The sequence below is a fragment of the Pelophylax lessonae genome (assembly GCF_965119305.1).
Source record: "Pelophylax lessonae genome assembly, chromosome: 1".
Classification (NCBI taxonomy): Eukaryota; Metazoa; Chordata; class Amphibia; order Anura; family Ranidae; genus Pelophylax; species Pelophylax lessonae.
In genome coordinates, this window is record NC_138768.1 from 432,086,379 (window position 1) to 432,112,357 (window position 25,979).

A 25,979-nucleotide genomic window follows, 5' to 3' on the forward strand; every position below is an offset into this window, starting at 1 on the left:
GGAAAAAAAAAGTCAGCAGCTACAAATACTGTAGCTGCTGACTTTTAATATATAGGCACTTACCTGTCCAGAGAGTCCGTGATGTCGGCACCCCAATCGATTTTCGGATCGGCTGTCGCCACCATTCGTTGGAAGGGGAACCGGCAGTGAAGCTTTTCTGCTTCACAGGCGGTTCCTTACTGCGCATGAATGAAGCGCGACGCGCTTTCTAATTGGCCTGGAGGCGGGGAAGGGCCGAACTTCCGAGGGATGGCGCCGCGGTGCCATCTCCTGGAATTGGGGAAGGGTAGCTGTCAAAAACAGGTACCCCCCCTCCTCCCTAGGGAAGAGGCAGATCAGTGGAAGCTCCACTTTTGGCTGGAACTCTGCTTTAATAACTGTTAAAGAGACCCTGCTAGAAAATTTGACTACTCCCCAGGAAGCGTAATTTTCCAAGCACACCCCCTCGCTTCTTGCATGTCATAGCCCTCTCCTTTCTGGGAGTGCTGACCCAGCTCCTCTGTCCCTTACCTCTCTACATAACCTTTTATGTAGTAACTGCTAGGGGAGGAATGAAGGGGAATACTATAGAGCAGGGATATGCAAACTGTGGCCCTCAAGCTGTTGCAGAACTAAAAGTCCCATGATGCATAGCAAGACTCTGACAGCCACAAGCATGACACCCAGATGCAGAGGCATGAAGGGACTTGCAGTTTTGTAACAGCTGGAGGGCCACAGTTTGCATATCCCTGCTATAGAGTGACGCTTAGGCAACATGCAGAGTGACATTGAGCCTTCTGGGACTGCTATTAGAACCCCGGTGTCTCTGCTGCTTTTTGGGTCCCCCCGCCACCGGTCCTTCCTCCCCCTCCCCCCCCCGTTGAGCACCCCCAATGGAAAACCTCCTGCTATGGGGGCTTCCTGAGCCACACGCCTGTGAATGAAAATTGTCCAGTCACAGACAGAGTGCTGCTCAGCCCCACCCCTGCTCTCCCCTTAATGGCTCTGTGTGAGCCAGTGAGGGGGAGAGAGAGAGAGAGAGACCCGGGAGAGCCACTGCTCTCATGCACATTGCTGGATCAAGATGGGGCTCAACTGTAAGAAGGGGCTGGACCCAGAAGTTTTCTTACTTAAACAGATAGACTGCATTAAGGTAAAAAACCTTCTTTAGAACCATTTTAACTGCAGTCCCAGGTTCCTTGGTTTAACAGGACAGTCCAGGAACCACCACGGGAGCTGGTGGTGTTGGAGGTGGGAGCAGCAGATGTGAGCTTGACTTAACCCCTTGAATACCAGGACATTTATAAACCTACCTTTTTGTATACAAGGAGTTAAGCTTATGGTCTTAAAAATCTGGTTCCAACCTTTCCTGTCAAGGAGCAGTCTGCTATATCTGTGAGTGTTTCTTAGGCTTTTGGCATCAGGCAAGTTTCCCAGATTTGCAGAGCTGCCACCTGTTCTTCTGTTAACACGTTCTCTAAATTTTACCAGGGCCAGGTCTCATTTGATGTCCGCTTCAAGCATATGGTCTTTCGCTCTGCTCTTTGAACTGCAGCCGGTCCCTAGTTTTGTTGATTATTTTCTGGCCTTTTGGTGTTTGGTTGCTGTTGCCCACCCCTTGGTGGAACTGCGTTTGAATTTCCCGACAGTTTCTGAATTCCTGTGTTCCTCAACGAACAAGAAAGAAAATAGGATTTTTGTACTTGCCCCAAAAATTATTTCTTGGAGTTTGAGAGACAGATCGCACTCCTTTGTGTCTATGGTCATTCTGTTGGCACCTTTTTCTACAAAGCTGAAGCATGCGAAGAGTAGGGGGGGGGGGTATCTGGGCTGGTCACACATTTTTTTTTTTTTTTTTTTTTGCCCTTGTTAAAAACCTCCTGTTGGCAGCAGTATAACTCTGAATTCCTGTGTCCCTCTAGAAACTCCAATAAATAGATTTTACGGTAAGTACCAAAATCCTATTATTCATGATGTGCACAGTTTTTAAATAAAAAATGTGATATGGAACTGTTGCCATGTGCCATACTGAGCACCTACGAGCAGATGTGGTTATAATTTAAAGCGTAACTCCACTTTTGTTGAGAAAAAAATCATTCCCCTCTGGGTGATCTCTGTACATTACAAGGATTTTAACAAACTTTGTTGCAGATTCCTACCTTTTTGTTCTGAAGAAATCATTGTTCCTGTGTGCCTCTGTGCTGAGTGGGTCAAATGGGAGTGGTTTCTTATCTATCAGCTGTGGTAGCTGCAGGGCTTTAATGAGGAAAGCTGCTGGGTCTGCATCCCTTTAGATTTGTTCCTATTGGGAGTATCTCACCAAAAATGACATTTTTGTTGGAGGGGATGCCAAAAATCTGACTTGTATCTTAGGCAGTCTTCTGGGAAAATTGGTGAGCCAATCACACAAGCAGGAAATTATGTTTCTAGGGGTGTGGTCGGTACATTCTGTGTACAGAACACCTCCAGATAGACATATTGCATTGCATTTTCAGAAAACTACAACAGCTGCAGATTGAAAAAGAGAGGTGATTTTTTAATAACATTCAATTACAGTAAGATTTATGTCGCAATTGTATATGCTGTATTATTATTATTTTTTTTTTGCTATTTTTTCCCCATTAAAGTGGAGATACCCTTTAAGTTCTATCCACTATTCTTTATTGTATAATTAATGACTAATCTGTTTTATAATAGTTCATGGTATTTATTTTTTTTTTGTTTCTAAATTGTTTTGTTACTTTTGTACGTACATGATCTTCATCCAGTGTGAGGCCTGTGGCACTGGGCTCCCTATAGAAAAGGTGGCGCAGGCTTTTGTTAGAACGTTGGGAATCTTATTACCAGATGAAGCGCTTCTCTTCAATTATTGATCCATTAGACAATTGGCCACATGCTAGCCGGACAGCAGGAGGATAAGGAGGCTGGTGTCATATGAAACGAGCACCTCTGGCACCCCTTTAGCTGTGTATGCTTCTTGCTCCTCCCTGGCCCCTGGGAGGTGCAGGCTTGTGCTGCATTGTGATGACTTTCATCTGCACTATGTGATTCTGTATTGTTGATGAATGAAAGAATTGCCTCATGTTAAATTCAAATGAAAACATTGTGACATGTAATATTGCTTTAACCCTGTCATTTATTGTGTGGAGGCTTGACAGAGTTCTGAGCACTCTTTATAAATTCCCTAGTATCCCAGTGACTATTGTTCCCATGATAGAAAATGAGGGGTAATCCAAAACTTCAGAGTTGTTATCGGAGCAGGAAGTAAAATGAAATTATCCAGTGAGGACAAATGGTCTGTCTAAAATGGAAATTCCCCTCACTTTGAGGAGAGTTTCTTTAACTTCCTGTTGCATCTCCAGGTCAGAGGGTAAAACAAGTTGGCACACCAACTTGCCGGTTTACGAAAAACTGTATTCAATCCAAAAGGAAACGCTTATTATATTGCAGCTTACCAATTCTTGGATATGATGGCTGCATTTGTTTTATTTCTTTAAAGCCCAACTCCGGGCGAAAAAAAATATTTTGCAATGCAGTTCTACATCATTGGGGAGTGCCGTTTGCCCGGTGAGTATACAGCTTTCTCCTCTCCCCTGGGCAAAATGAGCAGTTACCCTGTGCAGTGCGGGCACATTCCACTTTATGGGGAAAAATTATTTTTTTTGGCCGGATTTGGGCTTTAACCTCCCTGGCGGTCTGAATATGTCAGAATTTTTGTGCTAAAAGCGGTACGTTGTTTTGCATGGAAATATGTTTTATATTTTAGGCCTGTAATTCTTGGGAATAAACAAGAGTCTAGTAGACATGCCGGGTTTGATAAAGTTTGAAACACGAAATCATAAATTATAATGTAATAATACATTTCATCAAATTCTTCATTGTTTTCAAAGTGGAGATATTTCATTGTGAGGGAGAATCTGTACTCTGACATGACCGTGCCAAAGAATGGAGTGGCAAGTAATGTATTGGTTGTCCAATACCACTCCTGCAGGGGTTTCCCCACCACTCCCTGAAGAATTATTAGGCCCAGAAATTTCCAAATGTCATCCTTGGTCACTGGTTCCCACTTTCTGCATCTTGCAAACTTCTGATGCGTAGCACATTGTTTTTCTTTGTACCGGTTGGTCTCGGTAACTATTTTTTTCAATAACCTCATCGGTCAGAAATAATTGTAGGTATGCCAAGGGGTTGTTGTCATGGTCAACGTCCACTTTCATACCAGGTGCTCCTGTAAATGGGAATCTTGGGGCGCTGCCTGATCTGTACCACGGTCAATAGAGCACCACGTTTGCACATCACTGAGCTCAGTCGCAGAATCGTCGCTGTTGTCACTTTTAGTACCTGATGACGAATTTTCCCATGAATCACTATCGCTCAGTTCTTCAAATATTTCTGATTCCCCGTCGCTGTTTTCCAGTTTGTCCAAAAGCATTTTTGAGCTAAAAGAACGCTTTTTGGACGCCATGGACGTTCTCAATTTTCCAGGCACAAAGTAACGCAAAAAGTACAGGCAGGGCACTGGAAAAGCCACTAGGTGAAAAACTGTGGTGAAATGGCATAATACAAAATTGTAATCCTAACAGATTACACTGTATCATGTCATTTGTTTTTTATTTTATTTTTTTTAATCTCCCGCCAGTTCCACCCCCCTGCGACGCGACGCGGGGAAGAGAACCGGAAAAGAAGGTGCCGGCATCGGCTGGATCACACAGCAGGAGGACTGGGGGAGGGATCGCAAGGGAAGGTGAGTTTGATTCTGGGGTAGTCCCGAGTGTGGCTCGGGGTTACCGATTTTGGCACTGAAGAAAAACCCCAAGCCACACTTGGGAATACCACTAGGAAGGTTAAGCTTTCTTTCCTTTATTTTCTTTTCATGCCAGTAAGGGCTCTTGCTTTTTTTTTTTTTTTTTTTTTATAATTGTTAGTTTTTTTCCATAAATATAATGCTTTGCGCGGTGATGTACACTTGAAACACAAATGGCTACTCGGACACACATGCCAGCAGAATATTATTATACAGGATTTATGCAGTGCCAACAGTTTGCTTGGCACTTTACAATGTAAAGGGAGACAATACAATAAAATACAAGAGTGTTAAAAGGGCCCTGCTCATAAGAGCTTACAATCTAATAGCATTACAGGGGGAATGATAACAGTAAAGCAAGGTAGGGTGACAGGCAGAAAAATCTGCAAAGTATACTTAATTGCAATAATTGTGACAATAGGTACCTACGTAGCCTAGATGACAAACTTAACTCCCAACTTTACAAAATAGCCAGTAGATACATGAAAAACATCCTCTTTTCAAGCACATAGTAATATTACAGCTTGAGGTATCTTGCCGGAGTGTTGGTTGCAAAGCGGGCAAAACAAAGCCGAAAGAAGCTAGAACCAAAGACTCGATAATACAAAATATGGGAACGTGTTCTGATCAGTAAATTAATCAACCTCCAAGACACCCACCGGTGAAAGGACGTAGGATAAGGAAGTTCAAATTGCACTTCTTCCAATCGGTGCCAGGGCTCCCACACTGCATTATGTCTATTGAAGGTGTTTTGTATGTAGGTTGTTAGGTGGAAATTTTACTAAAAGTGGTGCAGCCGTGCATAGTAGCCAATCAGCTTCTAACTTCAGCTTGTTCAATAAGGCCCCATTCACACAGGGGAGTTCGTCAGCGGACTCCATTTTTCTCAGCAGGGGATCGATCTGCCGATCCCCAGATGGCAGGTCTAGCCCCGTACATACGTACCGAATGTCGGCCGAATGATCGGCCGTCTTTTGTCCTGTGCTGTCCTGTTGGCTGAAAAGTGCTAAAGACTGCACACGAATTTTGTCGGCCAACAACAGCCGACTGCAGAAGTGATGTCATGTGATGGTTAACTTTCCGTGTCTTTTTTTTTTCTCAGAGCATGCCCAGTCTTGCTAATCTGCTGTTTGTCGGCCGAATTCTGTACTGACTTCCGAACAATCGGCCGTTCTGGTGACGGCCAACAAAAATTTTATAGCCTGCACACCCAATTCTGTTCGGCCGAAAAGTCGCTGTCGGTTGTCGGAAGCATCATACTAACAAGCCGACAATCGGCCGATCGTTCCGCGGCCGACTATTTACGGCCGACAATCGCTACGTGTGTATGGGCCTTCTGTCTCCGCGCTGTGTGCGGAGACAGAGGTGTCAGGTCCCCGCTGTTCTCTATGGGGGGTCCGTTCTCATCCGATCCAATCCGCTTGACGGATGCAAAATAGGGTTTCCATCCGTCCAGATTTATCGGATCGGATGTTAGCGGACATGTCTCCGCTGACATCCAATGCTCCATAGAGATGCATGTGGCATCTGTTCAGATCTGCCAAAAAAACGGACAGGCGGATCTGAACGGTCCGCCTGTGTGAAAGGGGCCTTAAGCTTTGGCAATAAAACCTCAAAGCTGATTGGTTACTATGCAGATCTGCACTAGATTTTGTGCTCTCCAGTTTTAGTAAATAGCCCCTTAGGGTCCCCATGAATTCCACATCTTTAATTCTAGTCTGCTGAGGTAGGGGGATCCCTCTTTTTCCAGTGGAGGCCCAGTGAGGGCTCTTTCACACACAGCTGCTCTGCTCTGTTCAGCAGGGGATGGAAGAGCGGATTCGGAGCTGAACTGGACGGATGTCAGTGTTTGACATCTGTACCGGTTCAGTGCACGTCCACGTTTTTTCACAGCCGATACAAGTAGACCCAAGATGGTTCTATGTAAACAGACTTGTGTCTATTCACATCAGGCTACCTCCTATCTTGTCACGTTTAGGTCCAGAAGAACGGAAAAGGAAAAAGTCCTTTTTTTTTTTTTTTTTCCCTGGACCTTTCACGGATTTGGAGGTAGGCGGAGTAAACTGACCCAGGACAAATGCCTGTAAAAGCAACATGTCCTGTGTGCATGAGGCCTTCTGTTGCCCAAAACATGCCTGAATACACATGTAAAACACTTGTTTTACACTTCTAAAAGGCTCAAATAAAAATACCTGAAAATCGCTCTGCTCAGGTGTGAATGCAGTCTTGAATTCACACTTGGCATTTCCTGAAGGCGCAACAAAATGCACAGGGAATGCAAGTAAAAAACAATTCATTGTTAATAACACTCCAAATGTGGTTAGACGCGTGTAGGCAGGTTGCCTACAGTGTATTGGACAGTTGGCTTGCCCAGACTGGGGAAGGGGTTAAAGTTTTGCACTTCAGTTCCTGGGATTTTTGGGCCCTGACAAGCCACACTAGTGGAAATGGAGTGTTAGTCTACGTTTCCACTATTGCGATTTAGAGTGCAACTTTGATCCAACTTTACACAGTCTGGATCAAAGTTGCATCAAAGTAGTGCAAGCACCTTTTTAAAGTCTGGGAAAAATGATGGTGCTAATCACCAGCAAGAACCAGTGCAAAGGACATTTTTTAATTAAGTAAATAAAATTATATAGTGTGAACTATTACATAAAGTGCAAAATAAAGTGTAGGTAAAAGATACCTTATCAGGAGCCGCAACAAAGCGTAATAAACGTGAAATGAAATAAATAAATAATTATTGCTAATTAAAAAGTTGCGCTCAACCAAATTACACTTAAAACCCCAAAAACGTATTAAAGTGCATATATAGTCATCAAAAAATATATATAAAAGTGACTGTGCAAACACTAGACCGTACATAAAAATATATATTATTTTTCCAAGTGCAAATATGTGAATAAATAAATATATTGCAATTATTCGAAAGTCCACAATAAATCTCAATTGATAGATTAAATGTCCCATGTGGATAAATATATAGATGGTTAGTGATGATGATTCCAACACTCTAATGAGCTTCAGCACCTCCACCAAAATGACAAAATCACCCGGTGTAAACTCAAGGCTTGCCAGATAGACCGGAGTTGGGAGGACGGAGAGAGAAGACATTGCTGGAAGTTGCAGCAGAGGTGAACTCCATCCCTAATGTTAAGGAGATAGATATACAGGCGTCTATCTTGAAGTGTATTGGTGGTGCCTTCCCATCCTGGTTCTCGGCTGAAATCGCCATTGTTTTCCTGTCTCTGCTTGAGTTGACCCCCTGTAATTTAAGGGGCCCACTCTATCCGGTAAGCCTTGAGTTTACACCGGGTGATCTTGTCATTTTGGTGGAGGTGCTGACATTGGCATCATCATCACTGAGTGTTGGCATCATCATCACTAACCATCTATATATTTATCCACATTGGACATTTAATCTATCCATTGAGATTTATTGTGGACTTAAAATTAACTACTTGCCTTCTGTGCACTTAAACACCCTTCCCATCCAGACCAATTTTTAGCTTTCAGCCCTCTCACACTTTGAATGACAATTGCGCGGTCATGCTACACTGTACCCATATGAAATTTTTATAATTTTTTTCACACAAATAGAGCTTTCTTTTGGTGGTATGTAATCATCTCTGGGTTTTTTATTTTTTTACAAAAAAAAAGAAAAAAGACAGAAAATTTTGAAAAAAAAAAGTTTTTCTTATTTTCTGCGAGTAAATTTTGAAAATAAATTTTTCTCCTTCACTGAAGGGCGCTGATGAGGCGGCACTGATAGGCTGCACCGATGGGCACTGATGAGGTGGCACTTATGGGCACTGATGAGGAGGTACTAATATGCCGCACCGATGAGCACTGAGAGGTGGCACTGCTGGGCACAGAGGTGGCACTGACGGGCGGCACTGATGGGCACTGGCGGGTGGCACTGATGGACACTAACGGGTGGCACTGATGAGTACTGATGGGCGGCACTGATGAGCTTTGATGGGCAGCACCATCAGTGCCCATAGTTCTGCCAGTCAGTGCTCATCAGTGCCTAGATGAGCAGGCACTGATGGGCACTGACTGACAGCACTATGGGCACTGATTGTGGGCATTGATGGGGGGCACTGATGGCGGGCACTGTGGGCACTGATGGGGGGCAATTTATGTATGCTTTTTACCTTTAGTAATCAGGGCACTGGTGATCAGTGCCCTGATTACATTCCTCTGTGTCCCCGGCGCTGTGAGGCTCCCCCTCCTTCCTCACACTGCAGTCTCCGTGTGAGGAAGGAGCGCCGGCGATGAGAGATGATCTCATATGTTTACATATGAGATCATCTCTCATTGGACGGCTTGATCACGTGGTGAATGGCCACTGTGATTGGCCATTCACCATGATCTGTGATCGGCTGTGTCCAAGGGACACGGCCGAGACAGATTCTCCCCGATGCGCGCTCGCGGGAGCGCGCGGGGAGAGTCTTTCTGGGAGGCCGTTTAAAAACGGCCTCCCGAAAATTCAAGTCCGCGCTGCAGCCGTATATAGGCTGTAGCGCGGATGGGAAAAAGTTAATTGCAATATATTTATATATTTATTTATTCACATATTTGCACTTGGAAAAATAATATATATTTTTATGTACGGTCTAGTGTTTGCACAGTCACTTTTATATATTTTTTGATAACTATATATGCACTTTAATACAAGTTTTTGGGGTTTTAAGTGTAATTTGGTTGAGCGCAACTTTTTAATTAGCAATAATTATTTATTTATTTCACCTTTTTAAAGTCGCATAGATGGGAACGGGTGCCATTGAAATCAGTGGGGCTGTGATTTGTCATGCGACTTTGTGTGTCCAAAGTCGCATGACCAATCACACTAGTTGAAAAAATAGACTTGGTGTGGTTGCCTGTACTATTCCTTTATTGTATAGTTATCACTGTAGACTGTGAGCTGAGACCCCAGAGCACTTCCAGCTACACTAACAGTCCCCACCACCCCACCTGGGGTCATGTGTGATTGCCTCTTTTTTTATTTCTTCATTTTCTCATGAATTAGGACATACAATGCATCCTCACTGATGAGAGAACACTGGGCGGGAACCTATGATCAGCTCCTTCCATTCTGTGTATGTCCACTGGCTACACAGGAACAGTGTCCCTCCCTGGAAGTGATGTCACTAGCTTTCTGTAACCACACCCACTTGCTGCTCTTGGACTCAGCAGGAAGAGGAATTGAAGTCATGTGACAGCACTGAAAACTGCAAACTAAAGGGAGAAAAACTGGGATTTTGTTCATTTTGGCACATAAGGCTAAGCTAAGCTCACATTAATGATTGCAGGGGAGAATTTAAGGTATTAGGCTGTACTTCTGCTTTAACTATTTTAAGACAAAACCAGAGAAAATTCCAAGATCCACTCACCAACCAGTTTGCTTACCAACCAAATGAACCTGTCTAGCAGTATACGTTAAAAACAGGGGTTTAGTTAGCACATAGTTGCAAACTCATGTGTAAGCTGGAGAGCCCCTTCACGGCACCCTGTATTACCTGCAGTCCTAACCCTTCTAAACTTATGAGAATCTTTAACGAAGCACATGCATTCTAATGGATAGAGGGCAGGTGGGCCTAGAGGTAGCCCAGTCCTTAAAGGCTCAGGGACACACTGGACACCGAGCAGATAGCAAAATGGCAGAAAAGGTGTCCAGTGTGCCTTCCAGGCTACTTCATGTGGCCCTTGCACCTCTCCTAGAGCTGCGGAAACCCTCTCATTGTTGCCCTCACCTTGTTTCAGTAGTCAGGAGCAAAGGAGGAGGACAGAACTCCTCCGCCAGATCCATGCAGCCACGGAGCGGCTCATACCTGCCCCCCACCCCTTCCTTTCCCAGTCCTTGCAGTCGACATGAGCCGGAAATATACAGGAAGTAGCGGCTATGTTCTAGACCAGGGGTGTCAAACTCAATTTCATTGTGGGCCGCATCAGCATTAGGGTCGTCCTCAAAGGACCGGTTGTATCTGTAAGACTATGCATCTCCTTGGATACTTAGAAGTATGCAGTGTACAAAGTGTAGCGTTCAGGAGTGCGCTACATAACGATTGCAGGGTTCAGGGGTGTGCTATGTACAGACTGCAGGGTTGAGGAGTGTATGATATACAGAGTGCAAGGTTTATGGGTGCACTATGTACAGAGATGAGAAGTATGCGGTGTGCAGAGTTCAGGAGTGTGTGGAGTACAGAGTGCCCCCAAAAGGTTCCTCACATCTCATCTGCCTGGCTCTAGTACCTCCCAGGGGTGTAGGTGGCTCCGCGTCTCTCTCTCTCTCTCATTTGCAGGGCTATTCCCCACCGTGAGTGCATGCAGGGATCTGCAGGAGCCAGAGGTGGCAGAACTGAGTTCCACCACGTTTCAGCTGAAAAGAAACCCTGGGTGCGAGGGCCAAATTAAATGGCCTGACGGGCCGGATTCGGCCCACGGTCCTGGTGTTTGACACCTGTGTTCTAGACTGACAGCTGAGCTGGGAGTTGGGACACGGCACCGCGGGGAGACTTGGGGACACAGCGGAGTCTCAGGGATACTGGCCAGTATGTAGGGATTTAGTCAGTATTCGCTCCATAAGACGCACCATTACCCCCATTTTTGGGGAGGAAAAAAGTGCCTCTTATGGAGCGAAAAATACAGTATATTTTTTTACTTTCTGATATAAAACCTATCCAATAAAAAAAAAAAAAGGAAAAAAAAAAAATCTAATTTCTTCATCAATTTAGGCCAATATGTATTCTGCTATATATGTTTGTTTGGTTAAAACAAAATCCTAATAAGTGTATATTGATTGGTTTGTGCAAAAGTTATCGCGTCTACAAACTATGGAATGGATTTATGTATTTTTTTTTTTTTTACTAGTAATGGTGACGTTGCGGTGGACAAACCTGACACGAAGCCCACGTTCCCATTGGTCCGATTTGAATCAAATCTGAGCCAATTTGCCGACACTGGCACTGTCGGTGCAGCACCAGTTCCCAAAAGTAGTTGCTGCACTACTTTTGGTCATTTCGGTGGGGGGCGGCACTTTCGATCGCAATTTGTGCAGGAACCTGCACAGATGTCTGTGAAATTGCCCCCCCCCCCCCAAGTTGGATTGAAAATGAAGTTTTGAAATCGTGCAAGATCAGCTGAATTTAAACTGGCCTCAGTTTACAGTGAACAGTGAACATAGGCTCAGTGACACTTTTTGGGGACCAGTGACCCCAATACAGTGATCACTGCTTTAAAAAAAAAAGCACTGTCACTGTACTGATGGCACTGGCAGGAAAGGGGTTAACATCAGGGGCGATCAAAGGGTTAAATGTGTTCCCTGGGAGTGCTTGCTAACCGTGTGGGGATGCTTTGGGGGAAGACAGGGCTGTGTTCCTGCTCAGCAGAAACACAAGATCTCCATCTTCCCCCCCCCCCCCCCCTCTGACAGAACAGTGATCTGCCTTGTTTACATAGTTCTGCCTCTTGGGAATGATTGCTGGGTGCCTGTGAACATCAGACCTGCTGATTGGCCCCCGCTATGTTCAATCACAGCAGGTCGCTGGTGGCGCGCATGCGCCTCAGACCCGGAAATAAAGATGTACAGGTACAGGATCTTGCACTGCTGCAGTATTTATACGTGGGGCAGTCTGGAAGCCGTAAAAAAAAAGTTTGTTTTGGGGTTTCTGAGTAATGTAACATTCTAAAAATATAATTTTTTTAAAATCTATATTTTTACATGTAGGAGAGGAATACCAGAATTGGCCTGGTATGGACATGTGCAACGCGCGGAAACACGTGCAAATAAAACGTGTGAATGGGGCCTAAAGCTGCAGGGCTGTTTGTGTGGCAGTAATATGTTGTGAGGTGACTGGAGACTCTGCTCCCATAGTGTTGTTTGTGTGGCAGTAATATGTTGTGAGGTGACTGGAGACTCTGCTCTCCTAGTGTTGTTTGTGTGGCAGTAATATGTTGTGAGGTGACTGGAGACTCTGCTCCCATAGTGTTGTTTGTGTGGCAGTAATATGTTGTGAGGTGACTGGAGACTCTGCTCTCCTAGTGTTGTTTGTGTGGCAGTAATATGTTGTGAGGTGACTGGAGACTGCTCTCATAGTGTGTGTGAGAGGGGAAGGGTCACTGTGTAGGTAGGGATGCAGGGGGTGCCTGGTCTCACACAACACGAGCAGGCCCCGGCCAGCAGCTGCTCCTTCCACAGCCAAGCGGCAGTAGCAGCAAAGCGTGTTTCTATGGCAGAGCGCTCATAAACCTGTTGAGGGAGATCTGGGTGTTTTCGTCCCCTCCCCTCCCATTCATGTAGTGCGGTGTGGGTGAAATGACAGCCCTCTTTTGTGTCAGGGCAATTTGTTTATCTACTGCGTGCAGCTCGTACTGCTTCCTCTTTTCTGTCCTGCTTCCCTCCGGCCATCTCTGTCCTCTCACATCTACGGCTGCCTCCCTCTTCTCGAGCTATACGGGCCTACATGGCAGCTCGTCTTCCTCTCCCGCGGCTGGACCGTGTCGTCTGCCTGGCCCCCTCTTCTGAGTGCCGTACACAGGAGCAGACGGGCGACTTGTGAAAGGTAGTACACCGAGGAATGGAGAGGGGTGTGTGTGTGTGTGTGTGTGGAGGGAGGGGTGCTGGGAACTTTTCTACAAAGTACAGGAGAGAGAGAGAGAGACACCACCATATCCCTCACCCAGGAGCTGCCTCCTTCCATGTCTTACACAGTGCGTGCATGGTGGAGGCAGGAAGAGCTTCTATACACCTCACAGGCTGGGGACACTCTCCTTCTTATTCACCATGTTTCACTTCTGTACAACTCACAAGTTTCTCTTCTACTTACATTCCAAGTCTAAATTCTTTTTTTTTTTTTTAAATCATTTTGGAAAGAAAAGCGCTACCGCTATCCGGGGCTCCGTTAGAGAGACTTACCGTCACTTCCTGTCCTGTTTACAACACCAGACAGGAAGTGCGGAAATATCGGCAATTCGACACCGACCAGTCTAGCCTTCCCCCACTCTACTGTAGGAACGGATAGCTATTTCTCTCCTGTTGCTGATAGAGAGATTTATCCTTCACTTCCTGACCTGCTGACAGCCTATTTCTAGACAGGAAGAGAGAGATTTATCCTTCACTTCCTGTCCTACTGACTGCTTATTTCCAGACAGGAAGAGAGAGATTCCCCTTCACTTTCTGTCCTGCTGACAACCTATTTCCAGACAGGAAGAGAGAGATTTCACTTCCTGCCCTGCTGACAGCCTATTTCCAGACAGGAAGAGAGAGATTTCACTTCCTGTCCTGCCGACAGCCTATTTCCAGACAGGAAGAGAGAGATTTCACTTCCTGTCCTGCTGACAGCCTATTTCCAGACAGGAAGAGAGAGATTTCACTTCCTGTCCTGCTGACAGCCTATTTCCAGACAGGAAGAGAGAGATTTCACTTCCTGTCCTGCTGACAGCCTATTTCCAGACAGGAAGAGAGAGATTTCACTTCCTGTCCTGCTGACAGCCTATTTCCAGACAGGAAGAGAGAGATTTCACTTCCTGTCCTGCTGACAGCCTATTTCCAGACAGGAAGAGGGGGATTTCACCTTCACTTGCTGTCCTGCTGACCACTTATTCTAGACAGGAAGAGAGATTTCTCCTTCACTCCCTGTCCTCCTGACAACACCAGACTGGAAGTGAGGAAATATCCGCAGTCAGACACTTCTGCAGTAGAGTGAGGGAAGCCTAGAACCTGATCAGTGTCTGACTGCAGATATTTCCTCACTTCCTGTCTGGTGTTGTCAGCAGGACAGAAAGTGAAGGAGAAATCTATTTTCCTGTCTGGAAATAGGCTGTTTGCAGGACAGGAAGTAAAGGAAAAATCTATATCCGCTACAGGAGAGAAATAGCAATCCTTTGATCAGGTTCTAGACTTCCCTCACTCTACTGCAGAAAAGGATTGCCATTTCTCTCCTGTTGCGGATATAGATTTTTCCTTTACTTCCTGTCCTGCTGACAGCCTATTTCCAGACAGGAAAATAGATTTCTCCTTCACTTCCTGTCCTGTTCACAACACCAGACAGGAAGCGAGGAAATATCCACAGTCAGACACTGATCAGGTTCTAGTCTCCCCCCCCCCCCCCCCTCACACTCTACTGTGGGAAAGGAATTCTATTTCTCATGTGTAGCTGATAGAGCGATTTCTCCTCACTTCCTGTCATTCTGACAAGTTTATTTCCAGACAGGAAGAGGGAGATTTCTCCTTCAATTCCTGTCCTGCTAACTTATTTCCAGACAGGAAATGCAATTTCTCCTCACATCCTGTCCTGCTGGTTAGCTGACCACCTTTTTCCAGACAGGAAGCGAGATTTCTTCTTTACTTCCTGTCCTGCTGACCACTTATTTCCAGACTGGAAGAGTGATTTCGCCTCACTTCCTGTCCTGCTGACAACACCAGGTAGGAAGTGAGGAAATATCCACAACCAGACACTGACCCGATTCTAGCCTTCCCCTACTCCTACTGTAGGTAAGGATTTCTATTTCTCTCCTGTTTCTGATAGATTTCTCATTCCCTTCCTGTCCTGCTGACCACTTATTCCGGACAGGAAAAGGGAGATTTCTCCTTCACTTCCTGTCCTGCTGACCACTTATTCCAGACAGGAAGAGGGAGATTTCTCCTTCACTTCCTGTCCCGCTGACCACTTATTCCAGACAGGAAGAGAGAGATTTCTCCTTCACTTCCTGTCCTGCTGACCACTTATTCCAGACAGGAAGAGGGAGATTTCTCCTTCACTTCCTGTCCCGCTGACCACTTATTCCAGACAGGAAGAGGGAGATTTTTCCTGCCACTCCTCCGAAAAGTGATCCACACCCAGATAGCTTTTCAGAAGAGTTTGGCAGGCAGTGGGTTTTCCTCCTCTCCACCTGATTCAACCCTATAATTGTGGTGTTACCAATTGTGATTGCTATTGCGGTATGGTTTCATGACAAAAGCAACGTTCTCTTTGGGTTTGGCCATGGCATGTGTACAGCGGTGAGCAGTAGGTGGGCGGTAAAACTGCAGCTTATCCACCTGGTTTTTCTGATTCCCCCCCCCCCCCCCCCCCACTAACCTCAAATGTGAACAAGCCCTAACAAATGAGTCTATCCATGCCACACAGCATGGATAGACAAATCTCTAATTTCGGCTATTGTATTTTGACAGCTGTCAAAGTACCTAAACAGTGGCTGCATCTGATTGGATGCTTGCATGGTTCAGCTGACAATTTGTTCATCCAGCTCCTTCGATTTGTAAGTCAGGGGATGTTGGGTGGGAGGCGAGCGACAGGGCTACCCACTGGTTAAATTTCAGCTAGGTTATCAAAAACAGTGAATGGTCAGCATAACGGAGCCCCAGATAGCAGTCAAATTGACAGGGGTTCTAATTCTTTCCCACATTATCTGAAAGGAAGAAAAACTTTTTGGCTGTGCATACACTTTAAAAAAATGTATCAACTTTTTGGAATAGATTAGGGGAGGGAGGATTAAAATTACCATGGAACCCTGGTTGAGAAACCCTGCATTAGATTGTTGTCCCATTATCCCCATTAGAACATTTTTCCTCTATTCCTGTCCTGGTGACAACTCCCAACATTTTTGATTTTCTTTTATTGCTGGTGACATTGGTGAGCAGGACAGTTAGAGAGCAGATCTCACTTGGGGCCTATTTACACCAGCAGGAGCACACTATGCGTTGTATAACTAACAAGCACCCACTGGTGTGCATTGTGTAGTGCCATTCATTGTAACAAAGCATCACAAAATATTTTATTATATCTTTTCATTTTTTTCTTCTTTATTGAAAAGTAACAAAAGGACGTTTCATTGAACTTTTTGCACCAAACCTCATTACAGTGGTGTAGTGTGTTGCAACTATACTGTAAAAAAAAAAACGGCATCCTTCCTTTTTTTTTTTTCTTCATCACATTCCAACACGTGGTTTAAACTGAAACAATAGGGATAGGTCTAATTTCCTTGCCTATGGTTAGTGCAAGTCTGCCCAACATGTGCTACGAATGGGTCTTTAGAGGGTTACAGACAGCAATAAGAAACTGATAGTATTTCTAACCCCTTATAGCGCTATCCAAATCTTTAAAATCTTTTAGGTGTACTATAAAATCCTATGATTGCATATGGAATTGACCATGCACAATCGATTGCTTGACTTGGTCAACAGATCAGAAAAAGCAGTTGCTATATGTGATTTGACTCATTTGTAGAGCTGCTATCTGCAGCCATCACTATGATCATGAGACTAGAAGTAGCCCATGAAGATCATGCTATTACAATCAGGGTAATTCAATAAAGCTAGAAGATCAGTTTTTTGATAGTGTGACCTGTGCCTAAAGGCTTGTACACACTGAGGAAGGATCGTACGATTTTCATATAGTGTGTACACAACTTTTTACAGCCGATTCCGACCTTCCAAACGAACATTTTTTAAGGGACAAACTCCAAAAAATTTCCTGTACAGGAACAGAGATCTTCATTTTAATGTTTACTGCTTTTATTTTTGTATAATACATTTTTATTGAAAATTTTCTGCTACCATACAATTAAAAACTGGAAATGAAAGCCTGTGCATGATCAGAAACTGTAAGCAACAAAATCATTTTTGTACCTTGTTTCCTTCCTCCATTTCGACTTGCTGTGAAATATCGACAAAAAAAAAAAAACGGGCGCCTGATTTTCTTATAGTGTGTACCCCACTTAAAGTGATTTGTAGAGTTTTTTTTTTTCTATAAAAATAACAAACATGTTATACTTACCTGCTCTGTTGCAGTGGTTCTGCACAGGGCAGCCCAGATCCTCCTCTTCTCAGGTCCCTCTTCAGCTCTCCTGGCCCCTCCCTCCTGTTGAGTGCCCCCACAGCAAGCAGCTTGCTATGGGGGCACTTGAGCCGAATCACAGCTCCCTGTGTCCATTCAGACACAGAGCTGCGACCCAGCCTTGGCCCCTCTCCTGATTGGCTAGCTGACTTTGACAGCAGCGGTAGTTAATGGCACCACTGCTGTGTCTCAGCCAATCAGGAAGGAGAATTTCGGATGGCTGAGACACTCGTAGACCTCGCTGGATAGAGAGGGACCTCAGGTATGTGTTAGGGGGGGCTGAGGGAGGCTGCTGCACACAGGTTTTTTTATCTTAATGCAAAGAATGCATTAAGATAAAAATACCTTTTGACTTTACAACTTCTTTAATTCATGAAAGCCTTTGCACTAATTTCAAAATAAGCACCAGCACATGTGCCACATTCAGGTAGTTCTTAATACCGCCATGTTTCAAATCTGTCACTATGGCTGTGACAGATTCTGAAAGAATTATGCCCGTTCACAGATAAACAAACTGGTGGTAATCAAGACCAACTTGCAGTTGGTATATGAGGGGAGGGGGTTGTTTTGTGTTATCTTTATGTTTACATGGATTTTATATTTACTTTCTTGGTTGTTAGGACAAAGGCCACCTGTGTCCTAGCAACCAGTAAGGCAAGTCACCCTGAACTGACAGTGGACGGAGCCCGATGGGGAACTCCAGAATCCAGTTCCCCATCAGGTCTGTCTTGCATATGATTGGCAGTGGGCTGTTCCTTTGCCACCATACAATGGAATCTGCCCACTGTCATGTGTTGTTAATCACAGGCAATGCAGACTTGATGGGGAACTAGTCTTAAGCCCCGTACACACGAGTAGAAATTCGGCCCGGGAGATTTCGTCCGACGACCGATCTCATTAGATTTTTCCCCATCGAAATCTGTACTAATGAGATGAAAATCGGACATGTTTTGACGGTCGACAAAAACTATATAGCCTGCACACCAGGATTTTTTCGGCCGAAAAGTCGGTTGTCGGAAGCACCATACTAACAAGCCGAAAAATCAGCAGATTGGTCGTCGGACGAAAATTCCCGGCCGAATTTCCACTTGTGTGTACGAGGCTTTAGTATGGTGCTTCAGACAACCGACTCCGACTTTTCGGCCGAAAAAATCCTGGTGTGCAGGCTATATAATTTTTGTCGACCGTCAAAACATGTCCGATTTTCATCTCATTAGTACAGATTTTGATGGGGAAAAACCTTATGAGCAAGACTGGGCATGCTCAGAGATGAAAGAACACAAAGCAATCCAACACATGACCTCACTTCTGAAGTAGAATTCTGTCGTGCGGGAAAATTTGTGTGCAGTATAGAGCACATTCCAACCAACAGACACCACTCTGGACAAAAGACGGACGACCGGTCGGCGGAAATTCGTTGCGTGTGTACGAGGCTTAAGAGTTCCACATTGGGCTGTGACCACTTGACAACTCAAATTCCTGGCTGCTGTGCCTGCTGGATGAGTGGATCATGATGGAGAATTTAGCCTAATTTCCCATTAGGTCCACTTTGCCTGTGATTGACAGCGCACAACAGTGGGCGGATTCCAAAGCCGCTATTTGACTGAATTGCAACTGTGGCTCTGCCTACTGTCAACCAAAAGTAATGCAAACCTGATGGGCTACGGCCCCCTGTAGGTAATAACTGCTTGGCCATGCTCCTGTCATTGTGATGAGTGCAATGGCCAGGGAGGGCGGATGGGAGTGAGCGCACATTTCTTCCTCAGTGCAGACACAGACTCTGTCTCTGACAGGGACTTCAGTCAGGTGCAAGCGTCACTGCTTTCCGTGTTGCTGCCTGACCCAAATCTAAATGGGTTCTATGACACTCTCTTTATGAAATCCTCAGAATGTGTCCTAAAGCAGGCGATTGATCTCCAGTGTTCACTTGCGTAGCTCAAGGCAGAATGGCAGAACCATATTTACTAAATGAGAGCAGCAAATCTTGTGTTCAGATGTCAGGTGTGATCCTTCCCACCTATCGCCTCCCCCATGCTTGTCTGCGATATTCATAGCCCATCCATTTCACATCCATCCGACTGAAGCAGCCTGTACTTTACTCTTTCTAATATGGGTAAAACATTTCTACTTTTGACTGTGTGCAGTATATCATGTCCATGTCACGTCACCTATTGTTCTAAATGTTCATTTTAATGGCAGCCTGCTTTGTTTGGAAATTCAAAATCAGCTTCCTGTTCAGCAAGTATAGCAGGGTTGCCCTTTTTGTTGCAATGCCAAGTCATTTGTTGTTTTGAATACTAATGTTAAACACTTTGAAGTTTGCTATTGTAGAATGACCAGTTGTAAAAGCCTAAGCGTAATTAAAATATCCTCAGAAGGGTTATTTTATGTTAAAAAGTCGGCTGCTCTTAGGATTGTATTGGCAAATGCTTGCTGGAATGGGCTTTGTCTAGTTTAAATTAATTGTGCTAGCAAATGTGCTGAAATTAATGAACTTTTTTCCCTAGTGTTGGCAATAAGAGACCAGTAGTACAGGTTGGTTTACCCAGCTACACTTAATTGATCATGTATGGTTTAATTATAAGATAAAGTATCTCACAGAAGTGAGTACACCCCTCATATGTTTTGTAAATATTTTATTATATCTTTTCATGTGACAACACTGAAGAAATGACGCTTTGTCACAATGTAAAGTAGTGAGTGTACAGCTTGTATAACAGTGTAAATTTGCTGTCCCCTCAAAATAACTCAACACACAGCCATTAATGTCTAAACCGCTGGTAACAAAAGTGAGTACACCCCTAAGTGACAATGTCTATAGTGGGCCCAATTAGCCATCTTCCCTCCCTGGTATCACGTGACTCGTTAGTGTTAAGGTCTCCGATGTAAATGGGGAGCAGGTGTGTTTAAATTTGGTGTTATCGCTCTCACTCTCTCATACTGGTCACTGGAAGTTCAACATGGCACCTCATGGCAAAGAACTCTGAGGATCTGAAAAAAAGAATTGTTGCTCTACATAAAGATGGCCTAGGCTATAAGAAGATTGCCAAGACCCTGAAACTGGGCTGCAGCACGGTGGCCAAGACCATACAGCGGTTTAACAGGACAGGTTCCACTCAAAACAAACAGTTTGCTGAAGACAAGCAGACTAAGGACATGGATTACTGGAACCATGTCCTGTGGTCTGATGAGACCAAGATAAACCTATTTGGTTCAGATGGTGTCAAGCGTGTGTGGTAGCAACCAGGTGAGGAGTATAAAGACAAGTGTGTCTTGCCTACAGTCAAGCATGGTGGTGGGAGTGTTATGGTCTGTGGCTGCAAGAGTGCTGCCTGCACTGGGGAGCTACAGTTCATTGAGGGAACCATGAATGCCAACATGTACTGTGACATACTGAAGCAGAGCATGATCCTTTGGCGACTGGGCTACAGGGCAGTATTCCAACATAACGACCCCAAACACCTCCAAGACGACCACTGCCTTGCTAAAGAAGCTGAGGGTAAAGGTGATGGGACTGGCCAAGCATGTCTCCATAATAGAACAATCCTCCTGCGCTCTAGTGAAATATGACGGAGGGAAGGAAGATACTTCAGACTCGGGTGGCGAAAGCAAGCCTATGATCTTGCTGCCCCCTCAGGATCAAGGGTATCCAGAACCATCTGGGAAAAAGACAAAAGAAAAGGGGCGCACTGACCTAGTACATTGCCACTAAAATCATTTATTAAAATATGCAATATACTCGCAAAGCAGGTGTGAATGTACACACATCAACATATTGTTGCAGCAACTTTTTTGGCTCTGAGGAAGGGGGCTCGCCCCTGAAATGTGTCAGCCCAGCCACAGCAGCCCCATGTGGCACACTGCATGCCATTCAGCTTTGTGTGGGACCTTGGCTACCTTGGAGATTTTATGTACAATATGTTGATGTGTGTACATTCACACCTGCTTTGTGAGTATATTGCATACTTTTTAATATTTTAATAAATGGTTTTAGTGGTAATGCACTAGGTCGGTGCGCCCCTTTTCTTTTGTCTTTTTCCAAGCATGTCTCTAGACCTAAACCCTATTGAGCATCTGTGGGGCATACTCAAACAGAAGGTGGATGAGTGCAAGGTCTCTAACATCCACCAGCTCCGTGATGTGGTCATGGAGGAGTGGAAGAGGACTCCAGTGGCAACCTTTGAAGCTCTGGTGAACTCCATGCCCAAGAGGGTTAAGGCAGTGCTGGAAAATAATGGTGGCAACACAAAATATTGACACTTCGTGCCCAAATTGGACATTTTTACTTAGGGGTGTACTCACTTTTGTTGGCAGCGGTTTAGACATTAACGGCTGTGTGTTGTTATTTAGAGGGAACAGCAAATGCACACTGTTAGTGCCCGTTCACATACGAGCAAAGCTACTTCGCACCGCGACCTCCGAGGTCGCGGTGCGAGCAGCGCGCCGCGACCTCGGAGCGGCCGCCACGGACTTCATAACATTGAAGTCTATGGCGGTCGCCTCCTGGTCGCCCCAAAGAAGCTCCGGACCATTTTTCTAAGTCGGAGCGACTTGTGTCGCTCCTATTAGAACGGGTCCGCAGCTTCCCTATGGGCGGCGACCTGTGAGGCGACCAGGTCGCCTCACAGGTCGCCTCAGTGTGAACCGGGACTTATACAAGCTGTACACTCACTACTTTACATTGTAACAAAGTGTCATTTCTTCAGTGTTGTCACATGAAAAGTTATAATAAAATATTTACAGAAATGTGAGGGGTGTACTCACTTTTGTGAGATATTGTATATATTAGAAAGTAAAGTCTAGCCCTTAGTTCTACTTTTAGCCTACACGTAAACTCTACAATTTATTGTGAAAGCTAGTATGAACATAACCTAAAGGTCCCCCAAGTACCAGTCATTTGAAGGCTAAAGCAGCTGGTAGCCATGTATGAGAGAGCCCATGTAAGACCCAGGTGTTGTGGTAACACCCATTACTGAAATGTATGTTACGGAACAGAACTAAAAGTTTGGAAGGCATGTGAACCATCTGTCTGTTGTGGTACAGTATGTTGAAGGCGACGTTCACCTTTTAGGAAAAAATGCATTGAGAACTAAAAGTCTGTCTGCCATGATGGCAGATGGGACTAGTTGATTTTTTTTCTAACAATTTTTTTAGTGCACTTGAAGTATGCTGCCAGCCTTATAATGATTAGGCTGCCTTAAAGTGGTTCTAAAGGCTGAAGGTTTTTCATCTTTAGGCCTCATGCACACAGGTCATTTTTACAGCTGCTTTTAGAAAAGTCAGGTGTGTTTTTTTTTTTTTCCAGCTTAAAAAACGCCCCTTTATGTTATTTTAAGGCGCACACACAGGATTTTAAGAGCTGTAAGTGGAATAGGCGTTTTTGAGCTGTAAAAAAAAAGAGCCAGCGCGTTCTGGAGCAGCAGCGTTTAAGCTGTAAAAATGGCTGATGCTGCTAAAGGCTGCTTAACGCCGCATACAGCATTAGGCCCCGTCAGACGTTTTTAAGCTGTAGTGGTTGGAAAATGGAAGAGGGCAGAGAGAGGCTGCTAAACGTGGCTAAAACATGCATTAACACCAATACAAAACGCTTCTAAAAACATGGCTTTACATGTTTTTACAGCTGCTTTTTCCTGAACTGGCTTTGCAGCTCGTTTTTTTCAAACGCCCTGTGTGCATTAGGCCTTAGCCGCGTCAAGGGGTTTTAACCTGTAGTAATTGGATTTGGAAGTGGGGGGGGAAAAAGAAGGCAGAGAAACGCTGCTTTATGCTAATGCGGCTAATTGCGCTTTAATGCCAATGCAAAACTCTTCTATAAGCAAATTTTTACAACTGCTTTCTCTTGGCATCGGAACTGGTTTTGCACCCCTTATTTTTTTTTTTTTTTCTTAAAAAACGTCCTGTGTGCATGAGGGCCTTATACTTACCTAAGCCCAATCCAGCTATGTGCACAAGAGCAGAAGCTCTCCCAGTTCTCTGCCTCCTCGTTGGCTGAGAAAGAGTAGAGGAGAGCCATTGGCATCCTTTGCTATGAATCACAGCCAGTCGAGGGAGGCCGAGCCACTCTGTGCGTGTCTCATAGTACACATGCATTAGTGCACCCCAAGCAAGCCACTTGCTATGGGGCACTCATCGGGGGGGAGGGGCCAGGGGACCCAAGAAGAGGAGGATTCAGGCTGCTGTGTGGAAAACAGTAGAACCTGTTTTGTTTATAAAGCAAACAAAAAGGAATCTTTACAAACTCTTGAGTCCCGGTTCACACTTGTGCGATGCGGGAACGCTGCAAATTTGCAGCCTGTTCCCGCATCGCAAACGCACATCTGGCAGTTCACACTGCCATATGCGATACGCTGGGGGTGTCCATTAAATGTTAACGACACCCCCAGTTTGATCGCATATCGCAGTGCGATCTGCAAGTTCGCACAGAATCGGATCGCACAAGTGTGAGCCACTGTGCGATCCGATCTTGATGCGGCTGGAAAAAAGGGTCCTGTGCGTGTTTGGGGCGGATACAGTGTGAATTCGGCCATACAAAGTGTATGGCTGAATTTGCATCCGATTGTATGTAATGAAGCAGCAGTGCGCTCCGAATTACATGCAATCGCCGCACTCGCACAAATTTGAACCGGCCCTTAATGCACCCATTCAGTGCAAGATATCACGTCTGTTAACAATAACATACATGGTTTGAATGGGTCCCAAAACAGCTTTTCTTAGCAGTTCAGGGTATAGAGCAGTAGAGAATGACATCAGGGATAGGCTAATGCTTTTTATGGGGAAATAGGACTACTTTTATTTTAAATGTTGTTTAGCAAAAGAAAAAATGGTTCACTGTTTCTTTGACTATGGAACATTTTTGTAAATACATTTATATGCTTTGAATTCTGTTCTTAACAAAAAAATAAAAAATACAGTTGGACACAATGGCATATCTAAGCATTTCTAAGCATAATGAAAGAAAATAGACAAAGCATGCTTGTGTGTATATAAATGTAGAATACCTTCCATAACCCATTTACATGCGAATTTCCTTTAAAAAAAGCCTATAGTCTTTTTTTCACATTATAGATACTGTATTTGAAGGTTCTAATTAACCCCTTAGTGCCAGTTTCAGTTGCCATGCGACCGCCGCAAATAGGCTGTCATATGATCGGAAAGCTCCTGATTGCAAAAATATACTTTTTTTTTTTTTTAAAACAAATTTCAGTGTTTTTATCGTTGAAATATTAAAAACCCCAGTGGTGATCAAATACCACTAAAAGAAGGCTCTATTTGTGTGAAAAAAGATATAAATTTTGTTTGTGTGCAGTGCTGCATGACTGTGCAATTGTCAGTTAAAGTGGCTGTTAACCCACTACTAAAAAAAATAATCTAATCCACTCTGTAATATAACACGAAGTCCTCCTGTGCCTGTTTTATAGAAAAAATATGCCGATCTGTACCTATATGAGAGCGGCGATCAGCTGATACCTTGGCTCTCTCCTCTGCCCGGCTGACAGCTCCAGTGGGCGGGGCCAAGCACTGCCGCTGATGTCAGGCGGGGAGGAGGTGAAGAGAGGAGAGGGAGCTGAGCAGTCACGTGATCGCTGGGAGCCGCTCTCCTATAGGTACAGATCAGCAATTAATTTTTTCTAGAAGACAGGCACAGGAGCACTTAGGCTCCATTTACACCTGAGTGTTTCAATTTCAGGCGTTTTTTCTGACTTTTTTTCAGGCGGTTTTTGCAGGTGTTTGGAGGCAGGCATTGACATCTAACAAAAATGCTTGTAATCTGCCAAAAAAAGAAGCTCATGTACTTTTTTGAGCTTCAGGCGTTTTTGCTTCCGGCGACAAAACGCTCAGATATGAAGGGTCATTGAAATGAATGGGATTTTGCTTGATGAGCGTTTTACGAGCTGAAATAAGCTCAGGTGTGAACAGGGCCTTAGTTTTATATTGCAGAGTGGAAGGGATTATTTTATAATAAATATGAGAGCAGTAGGAGTGGAGGGGTGGGCGTTGACACAGCAGACAGGCAGGGAGGGGATGGGGAGGATGACACGGGAGACAGAGAGGAGCTGCGGATGACGGAGGCACGTACACTAACCATGGTGTCAGGGCCCAGCAGCCATGATATACTGTGGTCAAATTACAGGGGGGAGGGTGGAAACTGACAGGATCAGCCAGGTTTTTTAGGTGATACTGGGTGCCAAATAACACAGCACAAGCACTGTGCTATATAACATGCTTTAAGGAAGCAGTATGGTGTTTTTGTACCCTAAAAAAAAAAAACAAAAACAAAAAAAAAAACAAAGTTTAAACCTCTTTGCGACAGTGCCCTTTAAGAGGTTTAGAATGCCGGGAGGCGGGGTTTATGATCATGT

At 44.6% G+C, this 25,979-nt stretch overlaps 1 protein-coding gene across 4 annotated transcripts in view; it reads left to right on the forward strand.

The window, feature by feature from the left end:
• The window catches only part of PTBP3 (polypyrimidine tract binding protein 3), a 207,850-nt gene that overhangs the window by 59,533 nt on the left and 122,338 nt on the right, over positions 1 to 25,979 (forward strand). For 2 of the 4 annotated variants that reach the window (XM_082255860.1, XM_082255863.1), the window contains exon 1: positions 12,990 to 13,347. The exons of the other annotated variants lie outside the window; for them this stretch is intronic. The gene's annotated coding sequence lies outside the window, so the exon portion shown is untranslated. Of the gene's footprint in view, positions 1 to 12,989; positions 13,348 to 25,979 lie in introns of those variants that run through there. 4 annotated transcript variants of the gene reach the window in all.